Here is a 25,697-nt window from a genome sequence, read left to right as displayed (position 1 = left end):
TGGGATTAGGCAGAATAACAGTTTGGCATGGACTAGATAAACTGAAGAGTCAGTTTCTGTGGTGTGGTGTCCTGTCATTCTGTGACTCTAATTTTCCATTCAACATTGACAAACTATCAATACAGTTCATTCGACAGTGTGAGAATTTCTAACTTCCTATTCTGGCACTTTCAATTCTTTGTAAATCTTTCCTCAGTACCATTTACTGCTAGATCTGTGTAGTCTCGGAACCCTTCCTAATCTGTACCGAGATACTTTGAAAGAAGTGGTGGAATAGAGGTCATATTACCTGGCAGAAGTACATAAGAGGCTGTACTGGAGTCTGAAGTCTGGAGTCTAGATGACAGGGAAACCCACGAGACTGCAGATGCTAGATTCTGGAGCAACAAATGAAATACTGGTGGAGCTCAATGGATCAAGCAGCACCTGTGGAGGGAAGTGGACATTTGAGGGTTTTGGGTCAAGAATATTCATCGACTGGAAGGAAAGAGAGGGATCAGGATCAGAATCAGGTTATTATTACCGGCATAGGATGTGAAATTTGTTGATTTAGCAGCAGCATTCAATGCAATACATAATATAGCAGAGAAAAATAAATAAATAAAATAAAAATAATAACAATAAATAAACAAGTAAATCAATTACATATATTGAATAGATTAAAAAACATGCAAAAACAGAAATACCGCATATTTAAAAAAATGTGAGGAAATAGCCAAAGATTTAATGTCCATTTGGGAATCAGATGGCAGAGGGGAAGAAGCTGTTCTTGAATCGCTGAGTGTGTGCCTTCAGGCTTCTGTACCTCCAACCTGATGGTAACAGTGAGAAAAGGGCATGCTCTGGGTGCTGGAGGCAGAACAAAAAGTTATAGGGAAGGGGTATAGTTGAAGTGCAATCACTCAAGTTGAGTATGATATTCTCCTAAGTGTTGTCTATTGGTGGTCTTTAAGTGGTTTTAGAGGCTGATCTGGAATCTTCATATTCTAGGCAAAAGTAAATGGTGGATGTAGTTAGCGTCTGGGTCGTTTTGTTGTCCAGTCTCTCTTTTCACATCTGCCACTTGTTTTCTGTGGCACAGCAAGGGTTATTCACACATAGCACAGCTCCCTCTTGCACAGATTTCCTTCAGCTGTATCCATTCAGTTCAGTGTTAAAGATGTAAAGCAATTGGGATGGAAGGGGTGGAGCAATCTCAATATATGTTACAGTTTGATTTGCAGCAAAGAGTTTCAGGTTCTGTAAGTTAAATATATTCAGAATGAGAAAAAAAATTGCTAGTTCAGTAAAAACATTTGTCTGATTCACTGATGCCCAACAGAGGAGGAAATCACTTGGTATCAACTATTCCACCTCACATGGCTTTTTGATAAACAATGCTTTCTAAAGGTCAGTCAAGAACAAAGACCAAACATACCAATAACATCCATAAATACTGAATGAATAATTTAAAAATATAAAGCATTCAGGTAGTTGACCAACTAAAACAACACTTCAATATCCTGCTGAAAATTGTAACAGTCTACAAAATGATTTTTTGCTAAAGTTTGTTGTATCTCACCAGATAATAATCACATTACAACATTACCTTTCAATCATCAGGTCCCTGAGCCAGCCTCAACACTGAATTGATTCCACAACCTATGGACTTACTTTCAAGGACTCCACAATCATGATCTCAGTATTATTTATTTACGAATTTGTTTATTTTCTTGTAGTTGCACAGTTGTCTTCTTTTGCTTGTAGGTTGTTTTTCAGTCTTAGCAGGTGTAGTTTTGCATTGATTTTATTGCAATTCTTTGATCTATTGTGAGTGCCTGGAAGAAAATGAATCTCAGGGTGGTAGGCGGAAACAGAGAGTCATAGAGAAGTACAGCCCAGAAACAGGCCCTTCAGCCCATCTAATCCAATCCAGACCATTAAAAACTGCCTACTCCCATCAACCTGCTCCGGGACCATAGCCCTCCATACCTCTACCACCCACGTACCTATCCAAATATTCTTAAGTGTTAAAATCGAGCTCTCATGCACCACTTATGCTGGCAACTCATTCCATACTCTCACAAGCCTCTGAGTGAAGAAGCTTCCCCTTATGTTCCTCTTAAAATATTCACCTTTCACCCTTAACCCATGATCTCTAGTTGTCATCCTACCCAACTTCAGTGGAAAAAGCTTGCTTGTCTTTACCCTGTCTATGTCCATCATAATTTAGCATACCTCTATCAAATCTCCTTTCAGTTTTCTACATTCCAAGGAAAAATGTCCTAGCCTATTCAATCTGTCCTTTTAACTTAAGTCCTCCAGACCTGGCAAAGTACTTGTAAGTTTTCTTTGTACTCTTTCAACCTTAGTTACTCCCTTCCTGTACTTTATATAGGTACTTCCCTGTATTTCATATATGTACTTTGATAATAAATTTATTCTGATTTTTAACCCTTTATAAACACTCTAACAGCCCCTTGCTTTTTCACAGCATCCCTTACCACAGGAAACAGACTCTGGCTATCTACCCCATCTATGCCAATAGGTATCAGATTTCCAACATCTGCAGTATTTTATTTCTATCATCATAATTTCTATTAATTGTCTTCTCAATATTCTCAGTAGAGGAGATTAGTTAGCTCAATTTTTTTAATATTTATAAAGCTGAAATTGTCTTTCATGCTTTTCTACTTCATAAGATGTGGCTGTTGCTGATAAGGTAATCAATTATAGTCCATCCCTAAAATTAATTGTATGTTATTTCTGTCCTGTTCTGCACACTGTAAAATCAATAGAAATGTTAATAGCACAAAATTGCTGAAAGACTCCAAGTGGTGACTGGGGCCACAACATTTATTACCGGTGTTGTTAACTAAAAAAGCAAATCAGGATTCACAATTAGAAAGTGATTCTTGTTTCTATGTCGCCCCACAGTTATTATTTCTAAATCAATTCCACTTGTCCAGACCTGGAAATCTCAGCTGGTGAACGGAGTGGCAGCTGTCCATTTACTCTTAAACCCATTGATTGTATTCTCTGTCCATTCACCCAAACCCTGGTTTTAGTAATCGACAGGTGTCAATCACACTTGGAGACTTCCTTAAAACAAATAACGGCCTGAGCAGCACTTGCCTTTAAGCAAAAGCAGCCCAAGTCAGCACTTTCAAAGTATCATTTGCTTGCAGCCACCCAACAAAGCTGCAACATCACGAGGGATTAGTAGCAGTACAGTCACTCAAGGTGAAAGTGATACCCCAAGGGGTTGTCTATTGGCGGGACCTCGGGTGGCTGTAGAGGTCACCAGGTCACAAGGAGAATGTACAAACTCCTTACGGACAGCTGTGGGTTGACAGGATGGATTCGCTTAATGTCAATCGACTGTGTGTGACTTTGTCTAACGGGGGACCTCGATGCCCAGGCAGCCACCAGATGGTCCTTGATAGATCAGGGTCAGAATGCAGTGGCATGGAATGCAAGCCGAATGGGGACCCTTCATTGCTGCAGCCTCCTTCGACTTTACTGCCATTGTGTAGCGACATCACCTCCCACCAGCTGATGCGCTGTCTTGGTTAGATCGCTCTTTGGTAGACCCATCCCCGCGCACAAAATGCTGGATGAATTCTGCAGGTCAGGCAGAATCTATGAAGGGAAATGAGCAGTCAATGTTTCAGGCCAAGACCTTTCATCAGGACTCGAAAGGAAGGGCACTGAACACAGGATAAAAAGAGGTACAGGGAAGTGGGGAGGAGCAGGCTCAGGCAGGTGATAAGTGAATCCAAGTGAGAGGGGGACGGGAGGAAGGAAGTGGAGAAGGGGTGCAAAACGCAAAATCGTGAGAAGCTGGGAGGAGATAGGTTGGGAAACATCAACTGTTCTTTCCTCTCCATAGATGCTGACTGAGCTGTGGAGTTCCTCCAGTGTCTAGTGTGTGCTGATCCACAGTTCCAGCATCTGCAGTCTCTCATATGTTGCCTTTTGAAAAAATGCAGATTCAAAATCAGGTTCATTATCACTGGCATGTGTCGTGAAATTTGTTAACTTATCAGCAGCAGTTCAATGCAATACATAATGAGATAGATAGATAGATAGATAGATAACACACTTCCTCAATAACTGCTGAAAGTGAAGGAGGAGGATTTGGACTAGCATTGAGAAGTTTGAAACCACATTTGGCAAGGCGCAACAGCCTAGACTAACCAGTGGAATTTGTACACCATCACAAATTCCCTCCCTGCTCTTCCCATCCGATAAATGTTGCCCTGAACGTGGAAGGATCAGTGGTCCCAACATTGGACCTCATCAGTCACATTAGAAGCCACAGAAATGGTGTGGAAGCAGGTCATCCTTGACCCTGAAGGACTGCCCAAGAAGGAGACTTTTAGAATATAGTTACATTTGGAATGTAGGAAATTCAGTTGCATTGTGGTCAATCAACCAGAAGGGCAGCTGTTGGTTGAACAATTGATATGAAGAGATGAGTTCAAATCCTGTCTCATTAGATGTAGAAATCAAAAAAATAAAATGACTTTGAATGATATTGTAATGTAGTTCCAGATTCTTAAAACAGATCGTTTCTCATTATCCTTCACAAAAATTCTCATCATCATCTATGAATTACAACAGCCTGCAGAACTTGCCAAGCAAGAATATTAGTTTATTATTATTTTCTCAACCAAATGATCTGAATGTTGTGAACAACATTGATATTTAATCTTCATCCTTTAGTGATACTGATCTAAGGAGATGAAGCATCAACTGACATGATTGCTGTGTTTAAAAAAAGTTGAAGCAGATAAGAACTTAAGAACGTAAGAAATAGGAACAGGAGTAGGCCATCCAGTCCATTGAGCCTACCCCACCATTCAATAAGATCATGGCTGATCTGTTCCTAAGCTCAGCTCCATCTACCTGCCTTTTCCCCATAACCCTTAACTCCCCTACTACGTAAAAATCTATCTAACTGTATCTTAAGTATATTTAGTGAAGAAGCCCAAACTGCTTCCCTGGGCAGAGAATCCCACAGATTTACCACTCTCTGGGAAAAACAGTTTCTCCTCATCACCGTCCTAAATCTTCTCCCCTGAATCTTGAGGCTATGTCCCGCCGTTCTAGTCTCACCTACCAACGGAAACAACCTTCCTATCTATCCATTTCAAAATTTTGTATCTTTCTATAAGATCCCCTCTCATTCTCCTGAACTCCAGAAAGTATAGTCCCAGGTGACTCAACCTCTCCTCATAGATTAACCCCTTCATCTCTGGAATCAACCTGGTGAACCTCCTGTGCACTGCCTCCAAAGCCAGTATATCCTTCCTTTAGAGACCAGAACTACACACTGTACTCCAGGTGTGGCCTCACCAGTACCCTGTATATTTGCAGCATGGCCTCCCTGCTCTTGAATTCAATCTCTCTGGCAATGAAGGTCAACATTCCGTTTACCTTCTTAATAACCTGTTGTGCTGGCAAGCCAACTTGTTGTGATACCTATATTGGCAAGGTGTGGAAGCATATAGTTCTGATGCAGAAAACTGGATTAATGTGGTTGGGCAAAAAGGCTGGAATGGATATGGTGGACCAAAGGATACGCGTAGATACTCCACGAATACTTGACACTCTGACATTAACCTTGAGTTGCACAAATGCTAGATCAGATAAGGTTGGCAGATTCAGTAGGCGATGAGTAAAAGCAAATGGCTATAGTGGCTGTAACTGATTGTCCTATAGTTACCATTACTGAGATTCACTCATTCATTATGTGCCATGTCGTGTGAAGTGGGCATTCACGGTCTTTCCAAGATCACGATTGTTCTTGAAAAATTTTTCTGCAGATGTGGCTTGCCATTTCCTTCTTCTGGACAGTGTCTTTATAAGTCAGGTGACCCCAGCCATTAGCAGTACTCTTCAGAGATTTGCTGCCTGGTGTCAATAGTCACATAACCAGGCCTCGTGATATGCACTAACTGCTCATGCGACCATCCACCACCTGCTCCCATAGCCGCATGTGACCCTGAACTTGGGGCTAAGCAGGTGCTACACCTTGCCGAAGGGTGACCTGCAGGCTAGTGGAGGGAAGGAATGCCTTACACTTCCTTTGGTAGAGACAAATGTCCAACCCACCACTCAAGTTACTAAGAACAGTTTCTGATATTGACAGATTTATTTAATGGGTGATGGCCTCGTCAGCATTACCATTGGGTCCATGCCGAAACACTGCAGTGTCCATCATCAACGACCCCCACTAACCCATCCATGCCTTCTCCTCGCTACTACCATTGGGCAGGAAGTACAGCATCCTTAGGTCTTGATATCCTAGGAATTGTTACAACAGCAGCCACACCACTAGGTTCAGAAACAGTTATTACTTACAACTATCAGGCTCCTGAACCAATGTGGATAACTTCACGGATCTCAATTCTGAACTGATTCTCTGCCCTACAGACTCACTTTCATGGACTCTTTACAACTGAAGTTCTTTATCTTATTTTTATTTGTACATTAGGTTTCTTTTCCATATTGGTGTTTGTCAGTCTTTGTTCACATACAGATTTTTTTCATAAAATTCCATCGTATTTATTTTTCCCGTAAGTGCCTACAAGAAAATAAATTGTAAAATATACACTCTTTGACAATAAATGATGAGGTGTATAGATAGGGTGAATGCAAGCAGGCTTTTCCCACCGAGGTTGGGCGGGACTATAATCAGAGGTCACAGGTTATGGGTGAAAGGCAAGAAGTTTAAGGAGAACATGAGGGGAAACTTCTTCACTCAGAGGGTCGTGAGAGTATGGAACTAGTTGCCAACACAAGTGGTGCATGTGAGATCAATTTCAATGTTTAATAGAAGCTTGGATAGGTATTTGGATGGTAGGGCTATGGTCCTGGTGCATGCCGAGAGGAGTAGGCAGCTTGTATGGTTTTGGCATGGACTAGATGGGCCTAAAGGCCTGTTTCTGTGCTGTGCTTCCCCATGACTCTATGACTCGGAATTTACTTTGAAATTTCGAATGCCCATTTCTCTTTAATGAATAAAGAAAAGAAAGTAAGTGATGGTGTGAAGATTGTGGTGATCCTAATCCAAGGACTTGCACCCCAAGGCAGACAGAGATAGCTAGGTACTGTACTATTTTACATCTTATTATTTGAGAACAACAAGAATTAACGGAAATAGTGTGTGATCATTACTTAATGTATTTTCTTAAGCCAATTAGGTAAACACTTGACTGTGAGGCATTGAAACACTAAATTTACAATTCGTCATGTTTTTAGCATTTGGAGAAGAATATGTTCCTATATTTAAAAAGGATGCTGCAACTATTGCCACATTCAGTACGTTCCACTCCATTTACCGGCTACTTAAAAATTGTGGTAGTAGTTGACGATCTTCAAAAGCAATTTGTCATGGATTTGAGGCCTGTGTGCTTCAATGACTGGGAGAGCCTAGGTTGGCAGGAGCCAGGTCTTCTTGTATTGCCTCTTGGTAGGGTCACTTATGCCAAACAGGTCAAATATTAGAGGCCAGATAAATCACAGTCCACTGGTCCTCCAGGTTCAAGAGTTCAGCTTAGGGGCTAACAACCCTGACGGGTAAAGGAAAACTGTTATGGAAACAACAATGAAGAATCCTTCTACATTTGAGTGTGATGATATTCTTGAGTCTCTACCCAGGACTTGCATGGCTTGCTGTAGTGAAAAGCGAGAAGAAGCTGCAGACATAATGAGAGAAGCCATGAACACCCTGAGAAATGGAGAACCATCGTTGCCGCTCTACATGCCAATGGCATAATGGGCAGTAAAAAAAAGTTAAAAAGTAGTTGACAAAAGTGTCTGTCAACTCCCAGATGGTCGTCACAACAACCAACAAACTACTACTCTGCCATCAGCAGTTGACCTATTTAGATAAATTAGAATAATATCTACATTGAATGAATGTCCAAAAAAAACAGAGGGCATTGGTTCAGGATGTCAGCACAGTAGCACAGCAGTTAGTGTAGTGCTTCACAGCGCTTTCAATCGAGGTTCATTAAGGAGTTTGTACGTTCTCCTCATAACCACGTGGGTTTCCTCCGGGTGCTCTGGTTTCCTCCCACAGTCCAAAGAGGTTAGTGAGTAGAGTGCATGCTATCTTGGTGCCAGAACACTTAGCACAACACTTTACAGTACTGGCGACCCAGGTTCAATTCATTAAAAGAAATTGAGGTCCACCCTCAGCACAATCTCACTGTGTTGGTCATTGATGCAAAGCATGCATTTCACCACCTGTTTTGACGTTTCAATGTGAATGTGACAAATAAAACTAATCTTTAATCTTTGTGAGTGATGTGTTGGATATATTCACTCAAATGTCGGTTAGAATTCCAAGCAATTTGCCCAAAGGGGTGATGAAGGCAAATACTCTCATGCTGTTTAGGAACTATCAAGATAAGCATTTGAATTCCGGTTTAAGAATTCCTATGATGCCCAGCACCTACTTACCAGTGGAAAAATACAAAACAAAGAAATCTCCTAAACACCTGATTAATAACAATCTCCGCTAACAATGGAGAAGCATGCAAGCAGAGGCAGAGGCAAAGGTGAGACATGGCAGAAGTGGGAGTGTAGAAAGTCCCGATGTCTGATTGATTTAAGTGCTGGGCCTAACTGGAATGGCCGGGAACAGGCTGAATAGTGGCAGCAGGGTCCATGCCCCAGAGCTGTCTGAAAGCGAAGAACAACCCAATATTTGGATGATTTAAGTGCCGGGCCAGATTGAAAAGGTCAAGCTGCCGGGTCTGGAGGCAAGGGACAGGCCGGTTCTGCTCACTGATCCATGACATTTACCTGGCTGTGCGTGAACTGAGTGATGCACCATCAATAACTCACACTGAGACGTAAGGCGAGATATCGGCTTTTATTGACTGGAAGAAGGAACCAGGAGTGAGTGTCTATCATACAATGTCTTGGAGACTGAGGCCGAGCGTCAGGCCGCAGATCTCCTTTATACAGGGGCCTGTGGAGGAGCCACAGGAGCAGTCAGCAGGGGCGTGTCCCGACAGGCACATAGTTCACCACACTGAGGCCATGGCCTGTTCCAGCTCTAGTGAGGCCGGGCCTCGTGTCTGTGGTCCTGTAACGTTTACTTGGCTCTGCATTGAACTGAGGCCGTGGCCTGCTCCAGCTCTAGTGAGGCCTGGCTTTGTGTCTTTCATAAAACTTCAGTTCTGAATGCTATTTACTTACTTTTATTGCTTGCATGATAATCTTTACTCTCTGGACATTAGGTGTTTGACAGTCTTAATTAATGGGTTCTTCTGGTGTGTCTTTGTTTTGTGGTTGCCTGTTAGGAGATGAATCTCAAGGTCATATAATGTAAACATACTTTGATATTAAATGTAATTTGAACTGCAAGACTTTAAACACTAGATTAAGTGCTAGTAAATGGTAAATGGGACAGGTATAGGATGTACATTTTAGTTTCCATGGGCATGACGGGCTGAAAGGCCTCTCTCTTTTATATGACTCCCTGGCTCTACAAACCACACTCCACAATACCCTTTTTGCAACAGATTTGAAGGAACAAATCATGCCTCATGTAAGTTCAGGGCTTTAAAACATGTTTTGTTGCAATATGTTAGCTAAAATAAGATATAAAGACACACTGAAGTGATGGGCAAACTCACAATTCTTACACAAGCTGACTTCAGTGAAGCTCTTGATTAATGTGACTGCACGGTTTCACATTGGGATACTGCGCAAAAGCTATAGTCACTCTCTATTTTATTAATCATTTCCTTCCGACAGCCTTTCTTCCAGATGCGGAACAATTTTTCATGTTTCCTTTTGTTTGACATTGTGTTTGTAGCAAAACTCAAGTTGCCTAATGCCATCCTAATGAACAGTAGAGAACAATATCATTAAAAGGTGCACGACGCGGTTAGTATTGTTCTTACTGCAAACAGAATGCACTGTGGACAAAAGAGCTGCATTTGGGCCACTTGGCAATAGTTTCAAAGATTCAAAGTACACTTATTATCAAAGTAAGTATTCAGCATTCAAGCCTGAAATCCATCTTCCCCAAAGATAGCCACGAAACAAAAAACCCCCCAACCAATCCGGTCAAACAAAAACACCAAACCCCTCCTCCCACCCACACGCAAAGGGAAAACAAAACTTCAACAAAAAAAAGAGCAAAAACACAGAATATAAAACATAAAATCAAAAGACAAATTTTGTGTTAGCTGAGCGCTCATTATCTGCAGGCCGCCCCAATTCAAAAAGTGCCCATCTGTAGCAACGAGGAAAGAAGTGACAGGAGCTAGAGCACGTCATAACACTGAATTAGAGTCCAAATCTACAAACCTTGTCCCGCACCATCCTCCGACAACACCAAGGGAGAGGGAGATCGTTGGAATACGAACACCTTTCCTCGAGAGCCGTGAACAAGAAGGAGAGAGAGTCTGCCACAAGCAGGCACCCTCCTCCGGCAGTAACAAGCGAGAGGCTGGTAGGGAGGACTGACCACTCGCTTGCCCTCCACACTTACCTCGATGTTTTCTCAATCTTCCTTGACGCTCTAATCGGAGAGAACCCCAAGAGATGGAGATGATCGTGGGCCCACAGCCCACAGTCACACATTTCAAACGTATTCCATTGGCTCTAATGATTTCTGGAATATGCTGATGCCATAATTCCATTTGGTGGATGGAGTATTGTAGGATGAAATTTCTTAATCCTCTCTTTAATTTAACATTTCTGGAAGAGACTTGGATGAGAAAACCAAAGAGATAATGAGGCCCAACATGCTCTGGGAAGTTCTTCTTAGTTACGAGAGGTTACAGAGTCTAAATATTTTTTTTCAACAATTAAGACCAGAAGACTACAAGATAAAGGAGCAGAATTAGGCTATTTGGCCCATCAAGTCTGATCCACCATTTCATGATGGCTGATCTATTTTCTTCTCAGTCCCAATAGAAACATAGAAAACATACAGCACAATACAGGCCCTTTGGCCCACAAAGCTGTGCCGAACAATTTCCTGTCTTAGAACTTGTGGTGAACTATGTGCCTGTCGGGACACGCCCCTGCTGACTGCTCCTGTGGCTCCTCCCACAGGCCCCTGTATAAAGGAGATCTGCGGCCTGACGCTCGGCCTCAGTCTCCAAGACATTGTATGATAGACACTCACTCCTGGTTCCTTCTTCCAGTCAATAAAAGCCGATATCTCGCCTTACGTCTCAGTGTGAGTTATTGATGGTGCATCAGAACTACCCAGGCTTTATTCATGGCCCTCTATTTTTCTAAGCTCTGTGTAGCCATCCAGGAGTTTCTTAAAAGACCCTATTGTTTCCGCCTCCACCACCACCATCGGCAGCCAATTCCACTGATGCACCATCAATAACTCACACTGAGACGTAAGGCGAGATATCGGCTTTTATTGACTGGAAGAAGGAACCAGGAGTGAGTGTCCATCATACTATGTCCTGGAGACTGAGGCCGAGCGTCAGGCCTCAGATTGCCTTTATTCAGGGGCCTGTGGGAGGAGCCACAGGAGCAGTTAGCAGGGGACGTGTCCAGACAGGCACATAGTTCACCACATCCACACACTCACGACTCTCTGCATAAAAAAACTTACCCCTGACATCTCCTCTGTACCTACTACCAAGCACCTTAAAACTAGCCCTCTCATGCTAGCTATTTAAACCCTGGGGAAAAGCCTCTGACTATCCACACAATCAATGCCTCTCATTATCTTGAACCCCTCTATCAGGTCTCCTCTCATCCTCTGTTGCTCCAAGGAGAAAAGGCCGAGTTCACTCAACCTGCTCTCATCAAGTATGCTCCCCAATCCAGGCAACATCCTTGTAAACGTCCTCTGCACCCTTTCTATGGTTTCCACATCCTTCCTGTAGTGAGGTGACCAGAATTGAACACAGTACTATAAATGGGGTCTGACCAGGGTCCTATATAGCTGCAACATTACCTCTCAGCTCTTAAACTCAATCCCACAGTTGATGAAGGCCAATGCACCATATGGCTTCTTAACCACAGAGTCAACCTGCACAGCAGCTTTGAGTGTCCTATGGACTCAGAACCCAATCTCCTGCTTTCTCCCCATATCCTTTCACCCCCCCTGACAAATCAAGAACCTATCAACCTCTGCCTTAGATATATCCAATGACTTGGATTCCACAGCCACTTGTAGCAGTGAATTGCACAGATTCACCACTTCCTCATCATCTCCATTCTAAAAGAGTGCCCCTTTATTCTGAGGATGTGTCCTCTGGTCTCTCACCATAGGGAACATCCTTTCTATCAAAACCTTTCTCTATTCTTCTATCATATCAGCCTATGATCATTCTGTCAGGATCAAATGGTGGAACAGAATGGGATGAATGGGCTGAATTCTGCTCCTATGATTTATGGTCATCTGGTCACCCATATCAGAATGTAGAACAGTACAGGCCCCATGATGTTAAGCTGACCTCTTAACCTACTCCAAGATCAACCTAACCCTTCCTTCCCACATAGCCCTCCATTTTTCTTTTATCCCTGTGCAGATGCAGGTTTCACTTAATTGTCCCTATCTCTACCACCAGCAGTGCATCTCACGCGTTTAACGCTCACTAACCCAACCCACCATTTCTGGCATTTCTCCCCCAAATTCTATCATTTACAGTGGAAATACACAATGCAAACTTGACACAGGCAGTGCCAGAGGTTGGAATCGAACCTGGGTCACTTGGGCTGTGAAGCAGCAGCTCAAGTAACAGTGCCACTGTGCTGTAGCAGTTTGCATGCTTAATAGATTACTTATCAAAGTGATTGGTAGGTACATTAAATAAATTGTTTTGATGACTTGACAAAGTAGTTGATAATTAAAATTAACAGTTAGCTTAAATCTACAGCCTCTGTGTTTTGATTTGATAACCATTTTATTTAGATAATCTAAGTCCCTCATAATATTACACAACTCACTACCTCAAAAGAGATTGGATAATTAGATCGATTATATTCAACTATATACTGCATTCTGCCCTTTGTATAACCTTGATGTACTTATTTATAGTCATAAATTCATAGCAAAGTACAGCACAGAAACATATCTTGTGTATGCTGAGCCATTTAAACTGCCTACTCCAGGACCATAGCCCTCCATACCTCTACCATCCATGTACCTATTCAAACTTCCCTTAAATGTTGAAATTGAGCTTGCAAACACCACTTACACTAGCAATTCATTCCACACTCTCACCCTCAGAGTGAAGAAATTTTCCCTCATGTTCCCCTAAAAATTTTCACCTTTCACCCTTAACCCATCGATGCTAGTTGGAGTCCCACACAGTTGCAGCGGAATAAGCCTGCTTGCATTTACCCTATCTATACCCCTCATTGTTGATAATTTTATATGAAATAATCTTAATATTCATAAACTTCATATATGAATTAATCTTAAACACAAGGACTTCTGCACATGCTGGAAATCTAGAATAACACACAGAAAATGCTGGAGGTACTCAGCAGGTCAGACAGCATCTATGAAGAGGAATAAACAGTCGTCATTTCAGGCCACCAGGACATGTTCCTTCTGCATTTTGTGTGTGTATGGAATAATCTGCCTGAATAGCACGCAAAAAAAAATCTTTCTAATGCATCTCAATACATTTGACAGTAATATACCATTTACCTATTAGCAGAGATCAATATATTTTAGCATTAAAGGAAATCACAGGATGTGGCAATATTGCAGGAATGTACAGTATACAAGGTCAACCATAATCTTATCAAATACCTTGAACCATAGAACACTACAGCACAGTACAGGCTAACATGTATCGGAGTGGTAAAACATGTGGTAAATTCAGCAGGCCAGGTAGCATCCATTCCTGACCAGGCCAGGAAGCATTACAGCATGGCACCCATGCTTGGCTGGGGCCTAACTGCTCCCATCAGTGATGCCGTCCTGTGTTCGAGTGATGGAATGACAAGCTGGATTGCCTGTGTCTACACGGAGCTGGGAGACTCTACCATTGATTGCCTGCCATTGTCGCTCAGGGTCATGGACTACATACATAATTTTTTAAAGTGAATACCTTTGCTCACTATTTTGAATGTTACTCGCTATCTTGAATGTTTTGCACCTTGGCTCCAGAGGGATGCTGTCTCATTCAGCAGTATCTATGTATGGTTTGAATGATAATGATTTGATCTATGGAAAAGGGTAAACAGTTGATGTTTTGGGTGGAAACCCTTCATCAGGACTCCTACACTTTTCCATAGATGCTGCCTCACCTGCTGAGTTCCTCCTGCATTTTGTGTGTGTTGTTTTGGACTTACAGCATCTGCAGATTTTCTCATGTTTGTGATAAATTGGTGGGAATAAAAATGGATTATAAGTGTTTGAAGGTTACTATAGACTCAAAGGGACAAAAGGCCTTTCTCAGTGCTGCATGACTTTATGAGTCTATGGGCTGGTTACTTAGAGATTCTGGGAGCAGGTGGTAGATGGTCGTATGAGCAGCTGGTGCAGATCACAAGTCCTGGTAATATGACCATTGATGCCAGGCAGCAATATCTAAAGAGTAATGATAATGGCCCGGGTCACCCGCCTTGTAAAGACACTGCCCAGAAGAAGGCAATTCTGGAGACAATTGCCAAGACCAGTCATGGTCATGGAAAGAAGCATGATCATTCATGCCATACAACGCAACACGTAACGAACTAACGAGTGTTCTATAACTCTATGACTTAACTCGCAGAAAGTTAATGACTAGCCACAAACTATTGCTGTCACAGGTTGGTGGGCTGCTGTCTGCATCTCCTTGCCTATAGACAAAAGATTAGAAGATGTAGTCAAAGCAGTAAGAGATCCAAAGGAAAAATAGAAATGCAGGAAAATCTTAGCTAGTTAAGCAGCATCTGCGGAAAGAGAACCTAGTCAACATTTTGTGAGTCAGTGACCTTTCCGCAGAAGTTGGAAAACTGAGATTTCACTTCCCCCTCTTGTAATCCCTACACTCTCTCCCTACTTTTCTGTGGGAAGGTCACTGACCCAAATAGTTAACCATTCTCTCTTTCCACAGATGCTGCTTGACCTGTTAAGCTTTTCCAGCATCTCTGTCTTTGCTTCCAATTTGGTTTTATAAAACAGTACAGCAGTGGAACAAGTTCATTGGCCCACAATGCTGTGCTAAGCTATTAATCTATTTAAGCTGTACTTCCGGATCATTGGAGCAAACCTGCAGCAGCAAACAATATTATGTACACTGACTCCATTCCATAGTCAACTTGTTGTTAACCAGAGCATGGTATCTAGTTGTATCTGAGGTCAATGCCAACAACATAATTCTTATTCTTACTGAGAGAAAATAAAACATCTTGATGAAGAGACCCAGCCCAAAGCATTGACCATTTTTTCTCTTCCATAGATGCTGCCTGACCTGCTGAGTTCCTCCAGCCATTTGTGTGTGTGAAATTCAAGATTTCCAGCATCCGCAGAATTTCTTGCAATGGGCCATGGGCTTTTACAAATGATCAGTTTTATAAGGTCAAATAACAAGAAAATGATAAAATATTCTGAGTACTGTGAACCAAGGGATAATGGTTAGCTTTAAAGCTCACAGTCAAGGCTTCCTTTATAGTGCCCTGGGGCGCACCTTGTACTTTGTGTCTATGATGGTCAATGGTCTTTAATCTATTGGCTCTTTAATTTACTTGTTGGGGGATTATTGACCACTTTCATCAATTAGAGTACTAAAAAGAAAAATGTTCCCACTCAGGAATTGTCTTTAGCCAAGCACATTTAGCACTTAGATTTTTAATTAGATTACTGAGAGATGCGTGCTTGAAGATTTTTACATAACTTTTCTTGCCCAACCATGAAAATTATTTTTTTTTTCCTTTGGGCATCTCATGAAAAGAGCTCTGAACATTTTCAAACTACCTACTGACTTCCAGGTTTCCCCTCCAAAGGTCTTCAGTACATTGTCATTCTGTTTAAATAACTCCAATCAGGTTTCTCAGCCTGCCAAAATGTCCCTGGGAAACTCACAATCTTTCCATGAGGATTAATCCTCCTTGACTTGTCTGTTGCAATACAGAATCAGATTTATTATTGCTGACGTACGTCATGAACATATCGTTCATTTGTTGGCGGGGTGAGATATTTCTGTACCAAAGGAGGTGCAACTAGTGCATATCACAAGTCCTGGGGAATCACTCAACTTGCAAAGACACTGCCCAGATGGAGTCAATGGCAAAACACCTCTGCTGAAAAATTTGCCAAGAACAATCACAGTCATGGAAAGACCATGAGCACTAACATCATACGACACAGCACATAATGATCAAACAATGTCATGAGGGTCTTGGCCTGAAACGTCAGCAGTGCTTCTCCCTGTAGATGCTGCCTGGCCTGCTGCATTCCACCAGCATTTTGTGTGTGTTTCATGAAATTTGTTGTTCTGTGGCTGCAGTACAGTACAAGGCACATAAGTTACTATCGTCTAGTTAATCTAGACAGATAGACAGACAGACAGATAGACTGTGCAAAAAGTGGAGTAGTGAGGTATTGTTCAGAGATTCATGGATTGTTCAGAAGTAAAGAAGCTATTCACAAAAAGTTGAGTGTGGGTCTTTAGGCTCCTGTACCTCTTCACTTCATTCCATAGAAGTTCAAGAGCTGAGTACTAGAAATGGGATCTGAGTTGATCAGTACCCTGTTGGGCTTCCCTGGGAAGGCACAATGCTCAGTTCCCAAAGTCCTTCCTCTAGGTCCTGCCTTCATGATCCCAGTCCAAGTGTGTGGGGTGGGGGGGGGGAAACGCGGGCATACAGCTCGTCCCCTAGGTTTTAAGGTACTCTACCCAACGTCATAGCTCTTCAATCTTGTTGCCAATTTCTAATCCCACTCATAATACCAGTGTAGCGAGTATTCGGTCCATGATGAAAGATAAGTAAGCTTGTTGAACTCAACAACCATTTTTATTGTGATAAACATAAAACAGACCTGGCACTATGACCCAGGGAGAGAACCCACTCAGTCACATATAGATGGGAGAGGTGACCATCACACACCCCCGTTACTGTCACAAATACACAAGTGAATGGTACTATCACCCAAGCCAAAATCTACCAATAAGTGAACTTGGAATTCCTACCATAACCCGTGAAAGCATTTTAACACAAAAACAATAAACAGCATTGGTCACTAGAAATGCAGGGGCAGACTATTGGCCACATCCCCCTCAGAGTGTCACAATACTCTTCAGAGATTGTCTGCCTGGCATCAGTGGTTGCAGAACTAGGACATGATGTGCACCAGCTGCTCAAATGACCACCCACCATCTGCTCCCAGGACTTCATGAGACCCTAATTTGGGGACTAATCGGGTGCTGCACTCTGCCCAAGGGTGACCTGCATGCTAGAGAAGGAAAGGAGTGCCCTACACCTCCTTTGGTAGAGATGTACCTCCACCCCACCGCCCACTGAATCACGGCGTATGTTTGTGTCTAATAATGCAGTTCCTTACTCAATTTGCAATATGATATCAGTAATAGTATAAACACGTATGCCATAGGTTCTTGTGCAAGAATCAATAACTTACATTTGCTTAACACTTGTGGATGTGCCAAATTTGACATCGGCTACTTGGGATTACTTACAGGAATTTGCAAGCAGATTGATTGGGTCTCAAGTGCACTTGTGCAGTCTCTTCTTAAAATCACCCATGCTACCTTCAGCCACCTGAAGTGCTAGCAGTTCCATATCTTCACCACTTTGTGGTTATAGATGATTCTTCTTTCCAAGGTCCTCTTCATAAATGCCCATCCCCTCTCCTCCTAGGTCATCATTTCAGCTTGAACCAATTTACAGGCTTTCTCATTGTATCTCCTCCACTGTAACTCCTTCTGCACTCTGAAACAGTACCCATGACCGTTCACATCTCTGCTCACTTGTCGCTTTGGTGACTTTATCACTGGGCTATTCTGGATCTCACTTAGAAGACCACCCTCTGTTACGTTGCAGTTCAAATGAAATGTTACTGTCTATTTTCAGCCCGCTACCAAGGTGATGCCACAGCATCAAAAATAAAATTCTCCCATTTACAGGACAGAGCATGAGCGTGATGCACATATATATTGATACTTCTGCACAGTACTGAATCAACGTGGAGTGGAGGTCGAGTTTGTAAATCAAACGATGTTGGGAATGGTGAGGGTGGAGCACCACAAGAGAGGTGTGGGACAGGTGGAGAAAGAATGCCAGGGGTGTGGGGTGGCATGGGTGCAGACACACCCAGCCCTGAGATATCAGGAAAGATCATTCAATTTCAAGTAATTAATCATTACAGAATATCTCTCCGGTGCTTTCCACTTCCTTCCCACTCCTTTCCCCTTTTTCCCTACCATGGCCCTTCCCATTTTCAGTTCACAATAGAAACCCAAATCAGAATCCGTTTTATCATCACATATGTCATGAAACGTGTTTTGTTTTGTGGCAGTAGTACAGTGTGATACATAAAATTACCACAGTACTGTGCAGAAATCTATATATTTACGTGCCTATGACATTGCACCGTACCACATATCCATTCATGGTCTCACTCCCCTCTCAGTTTCTGAAATCCTTCGGCCCTTGAACCTTCTGTTGTGCCCTGACTCCAGTTTGGGTCGTTTGACTATTCCATGTCCATTTATCACACTTCCCATTTCATTGACCCTGACTTTTGAAATTCCCTCCTTTACACCCTTCTCCTGCACAGGACAACGTAATGGCACAGCCAGTAAGGCTGCTGTTTCATACCTCCTGACACCTCGGTTCAATCCTCACCTCTGGTGCTTTCTGTGTGGAGTGCGAACACTCGATGTGACTATTTCAGGCACTCAGTTTCCCCCAGTGCCCCCACTAGGTGTAGGTTAATTGGTCATGGTACAAAGCCGCGAGGGTGTACGTGACTGGTAGAATCTGGTAGGAATCGACAGGAATATGGGGACTCTGTTATGGACACTAGCCTCCACGGTATTGAGGACAACTTCAAAAGGTAATGCCTCAAAAAGGTGGCATCCATCATTATGGACCCCCCATCATCCAGCACATGACTCCTTCTCATAAGGGAGGAGGTACAGCAGCCCTTACGATACACAATTTGTTGCACAGAACAGAGAACTCCACAGCACATTACAGGCCCTTTGGCCCATGATGTTGTGCCAACCATGTCACCTACTCTAGAAACTGCCTGAAATTTCCCTACCGCATAGCACTTTATTTTTCTAAGCTCCATGTACCCATCCAAGAGTCTCTTAAAAGACCCTATTGTAGCCACCTCCACCAACGTAACTGGCAATGCATTCCGCGCACCCACTACTCTTTGTGAAAAACTTACCCTGACATCCCCACAATACCTACTTCCATGCACCTTAAATCTATGTTTAAGGCTGAGACCCTTCGTCAGGACGAACTGAAAGAAAAGATAGTAAGAGTTTTGAAAGTGGGAGGGGGAGAGGGAAATGCAAAATGATGGGAGATGACAGGAGGGGAGGCGTGAAGCTAAGGTCTGGAAAGGTGATTGGCAAAAGGGATATGCAGCTGGAGAAGGGAAAGGATCATGGGACGGGGGGGGACTAGGGAGAAAGAAAGGGGGAGGGGAGCACCAGAGGGAGATGGAGAACAGGCAAGGAGTGATTGTGAGAGGGGCAGAGAGAGAAAAAAAGGGAGGGGAAAATAAATAAATAAATAAATAGTAAATGAATGAATAAATAAATAAATAAATGGATAAATAGATAGATAGATAAATAGAGACAGATAGATAAATAAATAAATGGATAAATAGATAGATAGATAGATAAATAAATAAATGGATAAATAAATAGATAGATAGATAGATAGATAGATAGATTGATAGATAGATAGATAGATAGATAGATAGATAGATAGATAGATAGATAGATAGATAGATAAATAAATAAATAAATAAATAGATAAATAAGGGGTTTGTTAAGAAGGGGAGGAGGGACATTAACAGAAGTTAGAGACATCAATGTACATGACATCAGGTTGGAGGCTACCCAGCTGGTATATAAGGTGTTGTTCCTCCAACCTGAGTGTGGCTTCATCATGACAGTAGAGGAGGCCATGGATAGACATATCAGAATGGGAATGGGACGTGGAATTAAAATGTGTGGCCACTGGGAGATCCTGCTTTTTCTGGCAGACAGAACCTGAAATCTCAACTTTTTACTCCTTTTCGTAGATGTTCTCTGGCCTGCTGAATTCCTCCAGCATTGTGTGTGTGTGTGTGTGTGTGTGTGTGTGTGTGTGTGTGTGTGTGTGTGTGTGTGTGTGTGTGTGTGTGTGTGTGTGTGTGTGTGTGTGTGTGTGTGTGTGTGTGTGTGTGTGTGTGTGTGTGTTACTGATGGTATGAATATCAATATTGCCCCCCCCCATATCCCACTCTGACTTTCCATTTCTTCTTAGCTGCCGATTACTTCCCTCCTTCTCTTTCTCCTATTGTCCACTCTCTTATGAGATGCTTTCTTCCTCAGCCGTTGATCTTTCCACCCACCTGGCTTCCAGCCAGCCACTTTTCCCTCATCAACCTTTTTATTCTGGCATCCTTCCAATTCCTTCTCAGTCCTGAAGAAGGGTCTTGGCCTGAAACATCGACTCCTTACTCTTTTTTACAGGTGTTGCCTAACCTGCTGAGTTCCACCAGCATTTGTCTATGTTGCTTGAAATCTACACCTGCCATCTACCATTTTCCAATGGGTACAGAGAAGGACGAGTTCCTGGACCTAGGGAGCAATGAATAAATGCTGCAGACTGTAGCAGAGCAGCTACTAAGGTTCATCGGATGGATTACTAAATGCAGAAGTGAGAGCAATCCCACACATCCAAGGAGAGTAATATAATATCTTTGCTAACAAGTTTTTTAATTTACATTTTACACATTTGAACAATGCGTGCTAACTGTTCATTTTGTCAGTAATTAATGGCTTGAGCAGCAGCTTTAAAGTTCAACTGAAATCAAAGTAATTCTGGATACCTGCCAACTCCCCTCATTCTACAGTTAGGTCTTCACTGAATACCGCAACTTATTTCATATCCACCGGAGACCTGTAATCTTCACCAAAAATAAAGCTTAAGTGATGTTGTCAACCAACCTGTATTAAATTAAAGTGGAAAAGCTCTCCGTAGGATTGATGCTTAATTGCAACTTAATTAGCATAATTATGCATACTAATAGCATCTCAAATGAATAGTACTTACCATGAGGTTTTAAACTTATTAACACAAGCAGATTAAAACATCATTTTTCATGTTTAAACATGCTGTAATTGTAACTTGAAAGTAATATTTCATTCTACATTTTTTTTTGGTCAAGATTTTGCTAAAAGATTGGTATTTTCATTCAAAACCAGTGATAGGGTTCTTCACTCTTTGCGTTCTATGGGCAACATTTGATAGCCAATTGATACTGTTTGATACCTGTTAAACGGCAATGGTCTTATAAGAGGCCAGAGATAGGGATCATTGGATCATGAGGTAGTGTGTCTGATGGTGGTACCTTCTTTTGTAAGTCCAGTCCCTAATTTTTTTGATTTCCACAATGCTTAGGAGTCTGTTTGGACAACAACAAGGCATCTACTGTTTTCTGAGTTAGTGAGTTCAAGGGACTCACAGTCAACTGTGGAAAGTGAATTCCTCACAACGTGGTTATAAACTGAGAGCTCCTTTGTCCAGGGACAATATCTCCCAAGAAGCTATAAAGCTGGATTGTCCAATGCTCAGATATTCCTCCTCAGTGCTTGTATGACTATTAGCTATACCTTAGTCTTCTTCCCACTCATAATCAAAGATGAGATAGAGATCTGTCACTGATGTGCTCATCTGCTTTGCCCTTGATCTCACCAGACCAACATCGCAGCAGACCTGAAAAAATGGTTTAAATATCCAATCATCTGCTTTATACTAAAGGTGAACAACTGCTGACCCCATTCATAAATCCACAGTGGAAAGAGAAAAGTTTAGGTAAGTATTAGACATATATTTTCTTGGTTTTCTTGTGTGTTATATGTTGATGTGTCTTAATTAAAATTATGTACAGTACTGTGCAAAAGTCTTGGGGACTGCAGATTTTTTTTAATATAGGTTTCAGCATTCACAGAGTGCTGATTGTTGAGGCTGTCTGAGACTACCTGGAGAAACAGAAGCCAGTGAGACAGCCAATGTCTGCAGAAGGGCTGTGGCAAGCTCTCCAGGATGCCTGGAACAACCGGCCAGCCTATTTCTCATAAAGCTGCATAACAGTTTACCTAAGAGAATTGATGGAGTTTTAAAGGTAAAAGGGGGGGGGGGGTCTCACCAAATATTGATTTTATTCAGTTTTTTTTACAGTTTACTTCTCTTTATATTACATTTTCTGTTATTAAGAAAATACTCAATTCATTAATTTTGTTTTACAGATTTTTTTACATGCGTCTGAGACTGCATAAATAGTTAGGATAGTTTTCTAAAAATTATTTAAGCTTAATTGAGTAGTTTTTAAATGCATTTTACTAGAATGGTGTTTCAGTGTACCACTCTCATTGCAAGACTGGCTGGGACTCATAGGATCTCACATGTCATGTGCAGATACAGGGGATTCATCATCTGTACGTCAGAAATGAAATATGGACAGACACTGACTAAGGAATGAAAAGTCCATCAGTGGGCCTGATTTCTCCTACAATCCAAAGTCATTAGTCCACTCAAAGTGCTGGTGGAACACAGCAGGCCAGGCAGCATCTATAGGGAGAAGCGCTGTCGACGTTTCGGGCCAAGACCCTTCGTCAGGACTAACCGAAAAGAGATTTGAAAGTAGTGGGGGGAGGGGGAAATGCGAAATGATAGGAGAAGACCAGAGGGGGTGGGATGAAGCTAAGAGCTGGAAATGTGATTGACGAAAGTGATACAGAGCTGGAGAAGGGAAAGGATCATGGGACGGAGGCCTCAGGAGAAAGAAAGAGGGGGGGGGGACACTAGAGGGAGGAGGAGAACAGGCAAACAACTAAATATGTCAGGGATGGGGTAAGAAGGGGAGGAGGGGCATTAACGGAAGTTAGAGAAGGCAATGTTCATTCCATCAGGTTGGAGGCTACCCAGCTGGTATATAAGGTGTTGTTCCTCCAACCTGAGTTTGGATTCATTTTGACAATAGAGGAGGCCATGGATAGACATATCAAAATGGGAATGGGACGTGGAATTAAAATGTGTGGCCACTGGGAGATCCTGCTTTTTCTGGTGGACTGAGCGTAGGTGTTCAGTGAAACGGTCTCCCAGTCTACGTCGGGTCTCACCAATATATAAAAGGCCACACCAGGAGCACCGGACGCAGTATACCACACCAGCCGACTCACAGGTAAAGTTTTGCCGCACCTGGAAGGACTGTCTGGGGCCCTGAATGGTGGTGAGGGAGGAAGTGTAAGGGCAGGTGCAGCACTTGTTCCATTTACAAGGGTAAGTGCCAGGAGGGAGATCGGTGGGAAGGGACGGGGGGGGGGGGGGATGAGTGGACAAGGGAGTCACGTAGGGAGCGATCCCTGCGAAAAGCAGAAAGAGGTGGGGAGGGAAAAATGTGTTTGGTAGTGGGATCCCGTTGGAGGTGGCGGAAGTTACGGAGAATTATAAGTTGGACCTGGAGGCTGGTGGGGTGGTAGGTAAGGACCAGGGGAACCCTATCCCGAGTGGGGTGGCGGGTGGATGGGGTGAGGGCAGATGTGCAGGAAATGGGAGAGATGCGTTTGAGAGCAGAATTGATGGTGGACGAAGGGAAGCCCCTTTGTTTAAAAAAGGAAGACACCTTCTTCGTCCTGGAATGAAAAGCCTCATCCTGATAGCAGATGTGGCGGAGACGGAGGAATTGTGAGAAGGGGATAGCATTTTTGCAAGAGTCAGGGTGGGAAGTGGAATAGTCCAGGTAGCTTCTGGACTACCTGTCTCTTGCACAGACTCTCACAGCTATACACAGACACACACACTTGGAAATGGCGAGCATGGAGTGCCAGGGGAGTGGTGTGGGACAGGTGGCAGAGAAGGAGTTGGGGTTGTATAGTACAGACTATCATACAAAAATACAAGCAAGCATAGGAAAATAAAACTACAATGAAAATATATAAAATATTTAAGAAAACTAACAATTCTCCACTCTAATCAAATAAGTATCTCTATGCTTCAATGAGTTCTCCCACGCCCCATCCCTTTTGAACTCCACTGAGTTTAAGGCCAGAGACTTCAAATGTTCTTTGCATGTTAAATGCTATACATTCTTCATTCTGGCAATCCAATACAAGAAGTCTGACAGATAACAGCCTTTTGGCCCTTTGATGCTATTTTGCAAGAAATATCTGGGAAAAAAAAGGCTTTTCCCAAGCTGGAGAGCCTATCAATTTATTTACTCAGGGTAAAGGGTTGGCTCTTTATGACTGAGATGAGAAGACTTTTCTTTCCCATGCAGGCTTGCAAATCTTTAAAAAACCCTTTTATCAAAGGACTGTAGATAGCCTTTGAGTATAGTCAAAACTGAAATCAATAGGTTTTAGAACACTTTGATAGATAATGGGCCAAAATGGGAAAGTAGATCTGGTGTATAAGATCAGCCATGATATTGATTGGTAATGTTGTCTCAAAATGCTCGTCAGAACATCAGCAACATCTTGCATATCTATTGCACTTTAAGGTAGCAAAGTATCCCATGATATTTTGTCATGGCATTACTAATAAAAATTAATATTAATTTGAATTTGATCATGGCCCCACAACACTTGCTGCTAAAATCATTTGACTAAATGAATGGATTAAATATAAAGATCAACTAAATCCAAAAATGAAATTCATTAAAGCATAGAGGAAGGGGAGTTATGTAGTCATGAGCAACAGAAGAGAGTGCAACCTGAACAAGCTTTTCTATTGGCCAATTATAATACAGATTTTGGAGAAATGGAATATGATAGCAAAATGATCTTTTCTGCAAATTATACCGAAAAGAGTCTAGGGTGAAAGATGGACTATTAAAAGGGAACTTGAAGGGGAACTGCTTCACTCAGAGTCTGGAACAAACTGCCTGCAGAAGTGGTGGATATGGGTTTAATTTCAAGAGAAGTTTGGATGAGAAAATGGATAGGAGAGGTATGGAGTGCTATAGACTAAGTGCAGGTTGAGAGGACTAGGCAGAATAATACTTTGGCACTGTCTAGATGGACTGAAGGGCCTGATTCAGTTCTCTGAAGCTTTAGCACTTTATGAGTCTACGACTCATAGGACATTGTTTCAGAAGCAATAGGAGTCACAACATTTCCAGAATTGATACATTGAATTGTTGTTGAAGAGTGACTTGGCCTTCTGATGTTCAGATATGATTGAGTGAAGTAATTCTTAATAAATTAACCTTTCTGGAAGGCATCAATATCATTATGCTCTGTCTTAAGTAACTTGGAAGCAATGAAGAATGTTCAAGCCTCTGTTATGTTAGTCAGGCCTGTATTATCTCTGGACTCTTCCTTACTGTCTCTGCCAGGTGGTTAGAGTCATAGAGAAGTACAGCACAGAATCAGGCCCTTTGGCCTATCTAGTCTATGCCAAAAACCTTTTAAACTGCCTATTCCCATCAACCTGCATCAGGATCATACCCCTTCATGTCCCTACCATCTATGTTTCTATACAAACTTCTTTTAAATATTGAAATTAAGCTTGCATGCACCACTTGT

General features: G+C 42.3%; 2 long non-coding RNA genes across 3 annotated transcripts in view; one reads left to right on the top strand and one right to left on the bottom strand.

The window, feature by feature from the left end:
• Window positions 1–1,209, bottom strand: part of LOC132407030 (uncharacterized) — a 28,044-nt gene extending 26,835 nt beyond the window's left edge. For both annotated transcript variants that reach the window (XR_009516351.1, XR_009516350.1), the window contains exons 1-2: window positions 687–1,209; window positions 290–426 (exon numbers count right to left, since the gene is read on the bottom strand). This is a non-coding gene — a long non-coding RNA (uncharacterized LOC132407030). The remainder of the gene's footprint in view (window positions 1–289; window positions 427–686) is intronic.
• Window positions 1–25,697, top strand: part of LOC132407031 (uncharacterized) — a 35,555-nt gene that overhangs the window by 1,745 nt on the left and 8,113 nt on the right. The window contains exon 2 of the long non-coding RNA XR_009516352.1: window positions 20,640–21,984. This is a non-coding gene — a long non-coding RNA (uncharacterized LOC132407031). The remainder of the gene's footprint in view (window positions 1–20,639; window positions 21,985–25,697) is intronic.

Source organism: Hypanus sabinus, chromosome 17 (genome assembly GCF_030144855.1).
Source record: "Hypanus sabinus isolate sHypSab1 chromosome 17, sHypSab1.hap1, whole genome shotgun sequence".
Lineage (NCBI taxonomy): Eukaryota > Metazoa > Chordata > Chondrichthyes > Myliobatiformes > Dasyatidae > Hypanus > Hypanus sabinus.
Note: the sequence above shows the minus strand (reverse complement) of the source record. Positions and strands in the feature narration are given on the sequence as shown.